At 46.0% G+C, this 12,283-nt stretch overlaps 1 protein-coding gene across 9 annotated transcripts in view; it reads right to left on the bottom strand.

Moving 5' to 3' along the window:
- The window catches only part of CFLAR (CASP8 and FADD like apoptosis regulator), a gene marked incomplete at its 3' end in the record, with an annotated part of 66,330 nt that extends 54,482 nt beyond the window's left edge, over positions 1 to 11,848 (bottom strand). For 2 of the 9 annotated variants that reach the window (XR_014778802.1, XR_014778803.1), the window contains exons 1-2: positions 11,657 to 11,848; positions 9,137 to 9,219 (exon numbers count right to left, since the gene is read on the bottom strand). Of the gene's footprint in view, positions 1 to 1,150; positions 1,697 to 9,136; positions 9,220 to 9,318; positions 9,545 to 10,635; positions 11,181 to 11,656 lie in introns of those variants that run through there. The other 7 variants (XM_084779632.1, XM_084779637.1, XM_084779636.1 and 4 more) reach the window with 6 other exon arrangements.
- Positions 11,849 to 12,283: the final 435 nt, after the last annotated feature.

The raw sequence follows: 12,283 nt of genomic DNA, 5'->3' as shown, positions 1-12,283 counted from the left end.
CCTTTTCTGGCCTGCTGGTCACAAGGCATGCATGTGGTGTACAGAGGCACATGCAGGCAAAATACTAATATACATAAAATAAGTTTTTGAAAAAATTTCAGAAGGGACCAGCAATCCCATTGCACTGCATCCATATTTTAAAAATCAAGATACAGAAAGAAACAGCTTAGGTGTCAAAGGATGAGATAAACTTATAATACCTCTCTCATATATACCACTGAATATTAGTCAGCCTCAAAAAGAGAAGATTCTGCCGGGTGTGGTGGCGCACGCCTTTAATCCCAGCACTCCGGAGGCAGAGGCAGGCGGATCTCTGTGAGTTCGAGACCAGCCTGGCCTACAAAGTGAGTCCAGGACAGCCAAGATCCTGTCTTGAAAAACCAAAAAAAAAAAAAAAAAAAAAAAAGAGCGAGAGAGAGAGAAGATTCTGCCACTTGCCACATAGATGAAATGAGAGGAAATTATGTGAAATAAGATAAGAAAAACATAGGAAAAATTTTGCATGATCTCATTTATATGTAGAATCTTTTTTTTTTTTCTTAAAGGTCACATATATGGAGGCGGGGAATAAACTGAAGACCATGGTGAGACAGGAAGTGGGAGAGATTAGATATTAGGTCAAAGGATACAAAGTGACAAACAGGCTGAGTAAGTGAAGGGCTGAGCGCCTCCCTGAGAACTGTACTTAATTGTTGTCAGGATTTTTTGCTCTAAAGTGTTTCATACTGGAATTTTTTGCTGAGAGTGTGTAGTGTTTAGGATTTCCGCTAAGGAGTAGACTTAGAACACTCTTCCCACAGAGGGGGAAATGGGTAGCTAAGCGACACAACGGCCCCGCCCATCAGTCCTACGGAACAGGCATTTTACCTGTAACGATCTTAGCAGCTTCTGTACTTTAAATATACACCAGAATATTTAAATAAAAAGTCTTTCTGAACCTGCTCTGCCCCACCAGATACTGCTAATTTCTCCTTAAAGCCCTCCTTCCCTTCTCTGACGTCACTCCATTACTTCTACCCTTCCCTTCTCTGACGTCACTCCACTATTTCCCCCTACCCCTCCCAGGACCCTCTTGCGCCTGCTCCCTAAATGACTCAACCCATGCCCTGGCCTCTCACTTTAAGCACATCTATATTTAACCAAAACGAACCTGAAGTTCTCCTCGTTCGAACCCTTCAGTGACAGCTCTTCTCCCACGACGGACCCCAGGATTGTCCGCACAAAGCCAGTCACGGTCTGGTGTCTGCCCTCATCAATATACACACTGCGCATGTGGCCTTAATTAAACCTAACAAGCTGTCAGCCGTGGTTATACTTTTCCACATACACAGCAAAACCCTTAACTTGCAAGCCCAGCTGAACCACCCCTAACTTCGTAAGGCTTCCCTGGAAGGGCTCCCGGAGGCGTGGTCACTAAGTCCACCGGATCAGCCTGCCCTGGACAAACTTCCAGCCAGTCCCTCCGGCATCTAGCATTAGCTGGAACAGGTGACAGTAAAGTGTGGCAACTTTGGTCAGATGCCTCCAAGGATTTCACGGAATGTCAACTGCCTCCTGATCATCTCGTGTTCAAAATACAAAATGTGGGGGCTGGAGAGATGGCTCCGCCTTTAAAAGCACTGACTGCTCTTCCAGAGGTCCTGAGTTCAATTCCCAGCAACTATATGGTGGCTCACAACCATCTGTAAGGTAACCTGATGCCCTCTTCTGGCCTGCAGCTGTACATGTAGACTACTGTATAAATAATAAATAAATAAATCTTTTTTTTTTAATTCTAAAAAAAAAAATACAAAATGTTCCATCAGCTACACAGCAGCCAGTATGACTAGCTGGCTTCCTTAGGACATAATTCATCTGTTCTTTTCTCTGCCTTTTACCTGAAGCACGGACAGGGCATAGCACTGACAGCCAAGTCACCGCCACAAAGGCAGCGTGACACGACCGTAATGTGCCAGCAAACATACAACTTGGGCTGTCACATGTTAAGTTATCTTGCCAGAGGCAGAAAGCCTCTGGGTGCCAGCACCCAAGAAGCCGTAGTGAGATACGTACATAAGTCACCCAGAAGTTTCCAAAAGCCTAACAGAGGTGTTGCAAGATCCTGGACAGAACACAACGTGGCCACCTCCCAGAGCTCTGTGCACCTACCTGGAATGTCACAGAGCCCCTCTTTCCCCTCCATTTTTGTGCAGGACCCACAGACGGTCACAAGTAGGAGAGCCAATACAATCAGCTTACCCGTTCCTCCCAAAGCTGTGGGCATTTTAAGCGGAAGGCATACCTCAATGCCAACATCCAACCCTTGTCAATTTAGTCAGAGGAGGATGTGCAACCATCATCTTGTGGCTCCTGGTTTGTGGTGCCTTGGACATGCACTAGAAACAGTCTGGAAGACCATTGGTTGGGGTAAAATAATAAATACGTGCTCATCTAGAATGTTACTAGCCATGGTTGTTATTGGTGACAAAGGATGCACTAAAAATCATTTGGTGAAGCCAGGCACAGTGGCCCACGCCTGTAAGCCCGTCTACTCGGGAAGTTGAGGCAGGAGAATTGAAGGCTCAAGACCTGACTGGACCCTGTGAGTTCAAGACCAGTCTGGGCAACTTAGTGAAACCAATCTCAGAGTAGAAACAGAGCTGGGGACATAACTTGACAGTAGAGCGCTTGCTCAGAGTGTACAAGGCCCCTAATTCAGTCCCCAATACCACAAACACACATACACGGGGACCTGGAGAAGAGGTTGGAGGCAGGCATGGCAGCACATACCCAGAATCCCACCTTCCAGCTGGATCCAGAAACACGCAGTCACCAGCAGCCACGAAACTGAACCTAACCGCTGAAGTGGTCTGCTCCATCTTGGCCAGAGTTAACATGTTTTGCTGGGACAGACATTTCCTACCTAGCCCACACACCAAGAATGCCCTTCCACTTCTCTGTATTACCCACAATCCAATTCCAAGTACCTCCCGTGTTGCCCAATATTTTTTCCTACCTCTGCCACTCAGAAAAGCTCCCCTGCCCCTCAGTATCATGGTGAAGTTCTGTATCTTTCAAGCTCTCTTCCATAGCTTCTCCTGGTCCCCACACTGGATCATCTTGTCCTGTTTCAGCGCAGTTTGTACCGTCTTTCCAGCATTTAGCTTGTGCTATGCCTGAGTTAGTCCATGATGGCCGGTAGGCTCTCGCCTTTAGTTGGCTGTGTGTGGCAGGCCTGCCAGGCTCAGGCCTCAGAGGTCTTGAGTAGATGACCCATGACTACACAGTTGCAGCAGATACGCACGCATATTTTGTCCACTTGTCCCTTTGCAACCTACACTGAAGATGGAATTGGTGGCGTGATATCACACTTGAAACCTGGACATAGAGCCTGAGATTGCTCTACACTGAATGGTGACAACACGGCTGCTTGATGGGGCTTACAGCATGACTATAGGAGGTTGGGTTGGATCCTAGGGGAATCTCCTGGGAGACGGTAAGACCTCGCCTTAAACGGGAAGACAGTGTCTCCTGCCAAACTCACCAATATCCTCTAGCCTCTCAGTAAAAGGGTCAACTCATTCTCAGCACATTTTAATACAAGATGTCCCCTCTGTATTTTGGATTAGCTGTCATTTTTTTTTTTAAGATTTATTTATTATTATGTATACACTGCTCTGCCTGCATGTACACCCACAGGCCAGAAGAGGGCACCAGATCACATTACAGATGGTTGTGAACCACCATGTGGTTGCTGGGAATGGAACTCAGGACCTTTGGAAGAGCAGGCAGCACTCTTAACCACTGAGCCATCTCTCCAGCTCCCTTGTTTCTAAAACTCTTAAATTTATGTGTCAGTCTTCATTCAGCCTATCTCAAACCCAACTTTCTATTTTTTATTTTATTATTTTTGTGTGTGTGTTTGTTTTTTGAGACAGGGCTTCTCTGGATAGCCTTGGCTGTTCTGGACTCACTTTGTAGAGCAGGCTGGCTTCAAACCCAACCTACTATGTGTGGGTTAGTTCCAGGAAAGATTCAAAAGTGTCAAATTTTTATTTTGTTATTGCTTTTTGAGACAGGGTCTCTCTACATAGCCCTGACTGTCCTGAAATTCATTACGCAGACCAGGCTGGCCTCAAACTCACAGCTGCCTGCCTCTGCCTTCAAGTGCAGGAATTAAAGGTGGGCGCCACAATGTCCAGCAAAAGGTGCCGAAAATTTAAAGTAATTTCCTCAAATGGGGTAAGCAGTTTAATATCCTCGGAAGTACTATCTTGTCTGCAATGGCATCAATTAAAATATAATCACCCACGAACTGTTGCAGTATTCACACTCGCTTCGCTGGGGAAAGCCACAGGACAAAGATTTGCTGCATTCGTAACTTACAAAGCTGCAATTTCCTTGGCAGAAAAAAACAACAACAGGCCAAACTGCTTGATTTAGGCAAGAATTCAAATTTTAATTGCTTTGGTAAAAAACTGAATTCGGAGACCATATCTCATTTCTAGTTGGATAAAGAAGAGGTAGCTGGGCCTTGCCTTTTGTTACGGTTGCTGCCGTAGGCATCTAAACCATGTGACGTGGATCACAACACAATAGGGTATATATTTTCACATAACACACGTCAGGAAGAACCACATTCTTTCTCAAAGTCTGGTAATATACACATATAAACCCAGCCCTTACAAGGCTCAGGCAGAAGAACAGTAGTAAATTCAAGACCAGCCTGGGCTGGGTTATATGCTGATACTGTCTTTGGAAAATAAAACAAAGGCTGAGGCGCAGTGGTACACGCCTTTGGTTCCAGCACTAGGGAAGCAGAGGCAGGTAGATCTCAGTGAGTTCGAGGCCAGCCTGGTCTATAGAGAGAGAGTTCTAGGACAGCCAGGGCTATACAGAGAAACCGTGTCTGGAAAAGAAAACAAATAAATAACATAAAATAAAGGTAAACCAAGAAACAACCTTAAGTGTCTAAGAGACTATAGCTCAGTGTTTAGTAAATCTGAAGCTTGGCTTGGCTTAAATTAAATTTTCAGCCAGGCAAATATATTTGACACAAGAGATGCTCTAGATTAGCTTTTCAGGAGACAGATCAGTTCAAAAACTAAAGTCATACATATGATGACGATAAAAAGCTTCTAAAATTCCCTTCAATATAGAATTTTTTTTCCTAATTAAGAAATGTTCTGTTTTCTTGTTTTCGTTTTTTAGTTTGGTTTTCTGACACAGGGTTAATCTGTGTAGCCTTGGCTGTCCTGGACTCGCTTTGTAGACCAGGCTGGCCTCGAACTCATAGAGATCTGCCTGCCTCTGACTCCCTAAGTGCTGGGATTACACCTCGCAAAGGTTCTTTTTGTTTTAAGGACCTCTGGAGCAGCGTTCCTCCATGGTCCCTGCATCAGCTCCTGCCCTCACTGCTTTTGATGGACCCGTGAGTGAAATAAACATTTTCCTCCACAAGTTAAAAAACAAAACAAACAACAGCAACAACAAAAACTTTTGTTAATGTTATTTTTATAAAACTGTGTTTGTTTCTTTGTTTCTCTCTTAACCTATCACACACGATAATTGAGACTCTTTTATATTTGTTTAATAAGCTTCACAGCCGGGCGTGGTGGCGCACGCCTTTAATCCCAGCACTCAGGAGGCAGAGGAAGGCAGATCGCTGTGAGTTCGAGGCCAGCCTGGTCTACAAAGTGAGTCTAGGACAGCCAGGGATACACAGAGAAACCCTGTCTTGAACAAGCAAAATAATGATGATGATGATGATGATGATGATGATGATGATGATGATGATGACAGCAGCTTCTCAACACAGTAACTGAGCAGTTATGACCCTATACTTAAGCCTCTAGGATAGTCTGGCTTCCTCCCAGCATACATCCCAGAGATACTTGCACTTTGTAGCTTTCCTGTTCCAGCCTCTCTCCTGACAGCACCTGCACCTCTTCTGCTGCTTCAATCCTCCTACTTCCTCCTCTAACTCCTCCTCCCCTGGCTGGCAGGAAGTCCAGCCCTATTCTCTCCCCTGCTAAGCAAACGGCTGTAAGCCACTTTACTGGCATACCAAGGGACAATTGGGGAGCACAGTTTACACAACACTGAGACAGGAGCGTTCTCAGAACAAGGATTGCAATCAGATTGGGGGGGGGGGGAGTCCAGAAATCAGCATTTGAATTACACAATAACTTTATGCCTACAAACTCTAAAATGGACAAACTATTAGAGAAAATAAAACAAAAACTACCCATCTGCTTCAACTGATCAACCTTGGTACCTGCTTACCTGCCCTGAGTTCTCACCTATCTGGGTCTTTAAGATTCTCTGACATTCCTGAAAACAACCACCATGGCTAAAGAGAAACTTAGCCTACATTTACGCTGCACGGTGGCTAGCTTGTTTACGGAGAGCCTAGGCAGGGAGTAATTGCATCATTTCTCCAGGGTAGAGCATTGTGTTATATATATATATAACTCCCCTGTTCCCACCACAACATTTTAATAGGTTCCCCAGGCCTTTTAGCACAGCTTTAACTACCTGTCAGATTAAAATAGCATGGCCCTGGGGTTAAATCAGGCGTAAAACTCTTGTTAAAGTTTCAGCAGTCACCCAGCCATGGTTCTGCACACAACTTTTTATTACTTTTTTCTTTTCATTCTTTTTGGGGTGGTGGTGGTTCAAGACAGGGTTTCTCTGTTGCCCTGGCTGTCCTGGACTTGCTTTATAGACCAGGCTGGCCTTGAACCCACAGAGAGCTGCCTGCCTCTGCCTCTCTGCCTCCCCAAGAGCTGGGATTAAAGGCATTTGACACCACACCCAGCTACTTTTGTTTTTCCTAATTAAAAGGATGGGGTATGGGGGGGATGGGGGGGATTTTCAGCCAGGAGAGGAAGATTTACATACACATTTTCATTTTGGTGACCCTTCAGGGCTTGGATAGGCTCCCTCCCCTAACACCTAGAGGCCTGTGAGCAAGAGATCTGACTTTAAAAACCTTTCAGTTAAGTATGGCAGTGCACACCTGCGACTCCAGCAGTAAAGTGGAGGCAAGAGTTTAAGGCTGCCCCAAGCTCCAGTAGACTCAATCTCAACCAGAAACAAAAACTAAAGCTAAAAGAAAAAAATATATATGTATTCGTATCTTAAAATCTATATTTTATATATCTTATAAAAAGATATATTTTTATATTTATATATAAAGACCACAGATGTATAAGGCAAAGGGAATTTTTAAAAATATTTTTTATTGATTTTTATTTTATGTACATTTGATATTTGACTGTATGTATGTCTATGAGGCTGTTGGATCCCCTGGAACAGGAGTCACAGACAGAGCTGCCATGTGGTTGCTGGGAATTGAACCCGCGTCCTCTGGAAGAGCAGTCAGTGCTTTTAACTGCTGAGCCATCTCTCCAGGCCCTGGCAAAGGGAGTTTTAAAAACCTGGAGCATTTCACAAGTACACGACGATGCTCTGGTTCCCACTTTTGAAATAAGATCATTGAAAGAAGTCATTTACTTAAAAACACACTAAACCTTGGAAGTAGCGAAAGCAGTGGGTGTTTTCAATTACCCTGAAAGACTTGAGTATTAGCTATAGATCAAAACCACTGACAGAGCTTGGGTGTGGTAACCTTAGCACTTGGGAAACGGAGGGAGGAGCATTTGGAGAACTAAGGTCCAACCTGTGCTACATGGTAAGTTGCAGGCCAGCATGGGCTACAGTGAAATGCTGTCTTAAAAAAAAAATGCTATATTTCTTTCCTTCAACTAAAGAAGACACAGTCTTGAGTATGTGGTAAATCTGAGATCAAGTTGGTAGGACTCAGTTCTCTCAATGAGGACAACCAAAGAAAACCCAGAAAGAGGAGAACAAGGGGGCTAAGAGTTGCTGTTGTTTCCTGGCATTAAATGGCCAAAGAAAAAGTGGCCATATGAGTCCAGATCATGAAATGAGCACAGATACAGATACAGGGTGAGGTAGGTACAAAGCACAAGGGTGGAATTTTACCTGGAAAGAAAAGATCCAAGGAGACACACACACACACACACACACACACACACACACACACACACAGAGTCTTTTTCTTTCAAATGTGACACAAAAGAAAAATTTTCCCAAAGCTAAGAATTGAAGTAAGGAAACAGCCATTGCATGAGATGGGAAAGCAGAGAGGACTTAGGGTAGGAAAAACAAAAACAGTAACATCACACACATCAGCTCTGAAAGACAGTTTGGAGAAAGAACATCACACACAAACAGGTGGCGAAGGCCAGGAGGAGGCAAAATACACCATTTTTTTTTTTAAAAATGCCTTTTAAAAAAGGCAACCAAAAAACTGTATCGGAGCACACCAATGTGTGAAACTGGAATCTTCAAACCAACCGGCCTCGTGGGGTGTGGTGGGGCTGGGGGTGTTTACTTCGCAAGTACTAAACACAGGTATATTTCACTTACATTAGTTACAACTTGCCTGAAAGGCTTTGGGTATTAAAATGCAATGCAAAGTACGAGGTGAAGCCACTGGTAAGGGGCAAGAGAGCTACCCCAGCTTGTTAAAGGTGGAGAGCATTCGGGAGGTAGGTGTTAAGTCTTCCCAGAGGTGAAGGATCAGCTTAGGGCTTCGCAACACAGGCGCTTCTTGCTTCAGACTTAAGAAACGCAATGCTTTGAGTACAGAAGGCCCTTGGGCCCAGCAAGCCCTTACTGCCTGCCCCTCACACTTGCCCAGCAGGGCTTCTCCCCAGGGCAGGCCGTCCTTGGCTTTGTCCAGGGGGTCTCTATACTGAGGACATGGAAACAAACAATAAAAACAAAACAAAAAAAAACAAATCAAGTACCACGTCCAGAACTTCACTCCATCCGGAGCAGGTCACTACGTGGATTACACGGAATTCACAAGGAAGCATCTGAGTTCAGTAACGAGTTTAATTGAATCAGTCTTTGGCCCTCTCCCAGAAAGAACCAGACTTAAATGTGCCACAAGGTCTGGAGGTGCTGTGAGTGGGTCCCCCCAAAATACAGAAGGGACTAAGGGTGGAAGATAGGAAACAAACCCTCTCCTGCATGAATCAGGGGTCAGTCCCGCCCCCCGCCCCCCACCCCCACCCCGAGTCCTTAGGGGAACAGTGAGAACAGTAGTTTTCAGTTTACTCACACTGGGCGGTCGCAGACTCATCTCAGATTATCGCCTGCCTGTCCTCGCCGAGAGACTTCCAGAAAACCGGATGGAACAGGACGCTAAAAAGAACACAAAACATGAGGAGGCGGCCTCTCCGGTAGGCTGGCTAGCCAGGTTCCGCCCAACCCAACAGGTTCAATAATGAGGTACGCTGGTACCCTCAGCGCAAAGGACATCGCCAGAGTACTCTTCCAGTGACAGGTGCCCCCCCAGAGTGTGACCAAAGAGAAGGACTCCAAGAAGATGCGAATGGCCACCAGACCACCAAGACTGAGTCAAGGCCATGGCTGGACTCCCGTAGCCTAACTGGAAAAACACAGGAAGCCAGAGGCCTGACCAACTTACGCCTCCGCTGGCGTAAACTGACCAGCCCAGGCTCGGAATCCCACCCATGACCCCCGCCGCCCCTCCCCCTGCAGGCCACGCCCACTTCCCTGGAGGAAGGAAGAGGCCACCCCACCCCCACCCCCACCTCCACCCCCTCACTTCCCGATTCTCAGAGGCTGGGGAACTGGTTAGGTTGGTTACCCGCAAGTGGAGACCTGCTAAAGAAGCAAATGTCATTAAAAACGATGTACAACATAAAACTCCTAGAAAAAGCCGTTTAAGCTTAGTGTGGCGGCGCACGCCCAGCATTTTTTGGCGGGCGATGGGAGGGTGGCGGAGGGGGTTGGGGGTCGCTGAGGAAAGAAGATCACGAATTGCAGGCCATCCTGACCTACATAGGAAGACCCAGTGAAAAAAGAAAAGCCCGTTATTACCAGGTCACTCAACACAAAAGCTACAAGTAAAAAGAATTGTTGACCATTAAGAAAGTTCCTGTAAAGAAGACATTGAGACTTCACTTACAGCTGGGCGCTGGTGGTTTGACAGGGCGAGACAGCACAAAGGTTCCGACATAATGAATCCTTGCTAAGGCCATTTCAGGTTTAACTAGAATTTGGACTTGATGGAGAATCCCATAGAAAACTGCTCAGCTCTATTCTGGGGACCCAAGTTCAAGACGCCCCCAACTGGCTTAGCTACGTGTGCAAACCTCCCTTCTTCAGCTGTTTTGTCTTAGCGTCTGTCAAATTGTTTGCTTACGCAAAGGCCCACACACACACACACACACACACACACACACACACACACACACACACACCAGCTGCCAAGTGAGATGCTAGGACGAAGTTTCTGCCGTCAAAACCCTGTCTCAGAAAACCAAAATATAAAATAAAAAATTATTTGCTAGGCTGGAGAGAGGTTAAGAGCACTGGCTGTTCATCCGAAGGTCCTGAGTTCAATTCCCAGCAACCACATGGTGGCTCACAACCATCTATAGTGAGATCTGGCGCCCTCTTCTGGCAGAATGCTGTATAATATTAAGTAACTAAACCTTAAAAAAGGATGCCAATCAATGTACATTTTTAAATAATAATAATAATAATAATAATAATAATAATAATAAATAAATAATAACAACAACAACTTACAAACCAAGGTTGTTCGTCATACCAGAGAGCTGAGCCTTATTTAAACTAGGGGGAGACGGGAAAAGAGGAGAGGCGACTCGTTCTTTTATTTAAAGTCTCTTGCTAGAGAGGTTTTGGAATTTAGATTTTAGATTTGTCAGGGCCCGACTTAGGCTTCTCGGCACTGGCCCCGCCCCTCAGTGTAAGAACAAGTTTCAAAGGTTAACTTTAACTGTAAGCAAGGGATTTATTAGAGCCCTTGAATTTACTTCCAGCTCCCCAGCGGCCTTTGTTCTACTGCGTTCCTTCGCAGAAGTTCAAGGGAGCTTTGTCCTCGCAGGAAAGCGCTTTTGTCATCTGGCAACATAAACGCTAAAGTGCTTTGGAAAATAGCTGATGCACTTAACTGTGCTCTTGATAGTGAAACTTCAGAGCACTGAGTAAACGTGCTCGAGCACGCACACACTCAAAAAATAACAAAAAAAACCAACTTTTCGAAAGGAAAACAGTTCGACTGCAGGAAATGAGTAATTCTCAGGATGTTTACACGTTTGGGAAAGGCTACTGTAGTTCGGCCAGCAAAGTTAATCTTTAGTTTTCCACCCGGGGACACAGAAATGGCCCCCCTTGTCCCACCCCTACCCCTCACCTCCCCCCCCTCCCCCCCCCCCGGTTTATGGGTGCTCCCTCCTGTCCTCAGAATGCTCTCTATACAGCTCGGGAGAGCTCAAGGGTCCTTAAGGGAGTGCTCCTTCCCTGGGGGTCGCATCGCCTGGACACCCCAGGCAGCGCACTGCTAAGAACCATCCTGAAGAGGCCGCGCTCAGGCGGGCGGTGGTGGAAGCCCGGCAGCGGGCGCTCTGGGAGGAGCTGAGGTCCTCGACACCCTTCCCTGGCTCCGGCTCCCCAGCGCGCCTCGGTAAGGCTAGCAGCGGCCCCCGGGGGACAGAACGCGCCTGGCGCAGCAGCCCCGGCCACTTAGCCACACGGCCTGGCGCAGCGCCCTAAGTACCGCGCGGGATGTACCGCGCAGGTCACGTACCAGTCCTGTCCTAAGCGGCGGCTTGAGAGGTTTACATCTCAGAGGCTTCACTCTGGCGACTTCGGGTCTGCGCAGGCCAAGATGGAGACGCACAGAAACTGAAAGCAGAAAGCAGACGTGGCAGCAGGCTTATTTGACCTCCCCGCCCGCGGAAGCTTGGGTAGATATGAAAGAGAATGGCGCAGATGTCTATGAACTACCATGCTCTGCAAGAGCAGTAAGCGCCGTGACGGCTGAGCGGTCTCTCTGGCATCTTACTTGACTTTATAAAGATAATAAAAAGGGCTTTGGCTAGATATGTATTTCGCTTTTATTTTAATTTATAGAACTACTTAAAATACAGAAAAAGCAAAATACTAGTAGTAGTGGTGGTGGTGGTGGTGGTGGTAGTAGTAATTATTATTATTATTATTACAGGTGGTGGCGCACTCCTGTAATCCCGGGACTCAGGAAGGCAGAGGCAGGCAGATCTCCATGATTTAGAGACCAGCATGGTCTACAAAGCAAGTCCAGGACAGCCAAGGCTATAGAGAAACCTTGTGTCGAAAAAAAAAAAAATCATCCTAGCAGTAGAAATAAATAAAATATACAGAAAAGCACAAAAAGTAGCAAATAGCTTTATTTCTA

This window comes from Acomys minous, assembly GCF_964271855.1.
Source record: "Acomys minous genome assembly, chromosome: 4".
NCBI lineage: Eukaryota > Metazoa > Chordata > Mammalia > Rodentia > Muridae > Acomys > Acomys minous.
The sequence above is the reverse complement of the archived record's forward strand: the minus strand, read 5'-3'. Positions and strand labels throughout refer to the sequence as shown.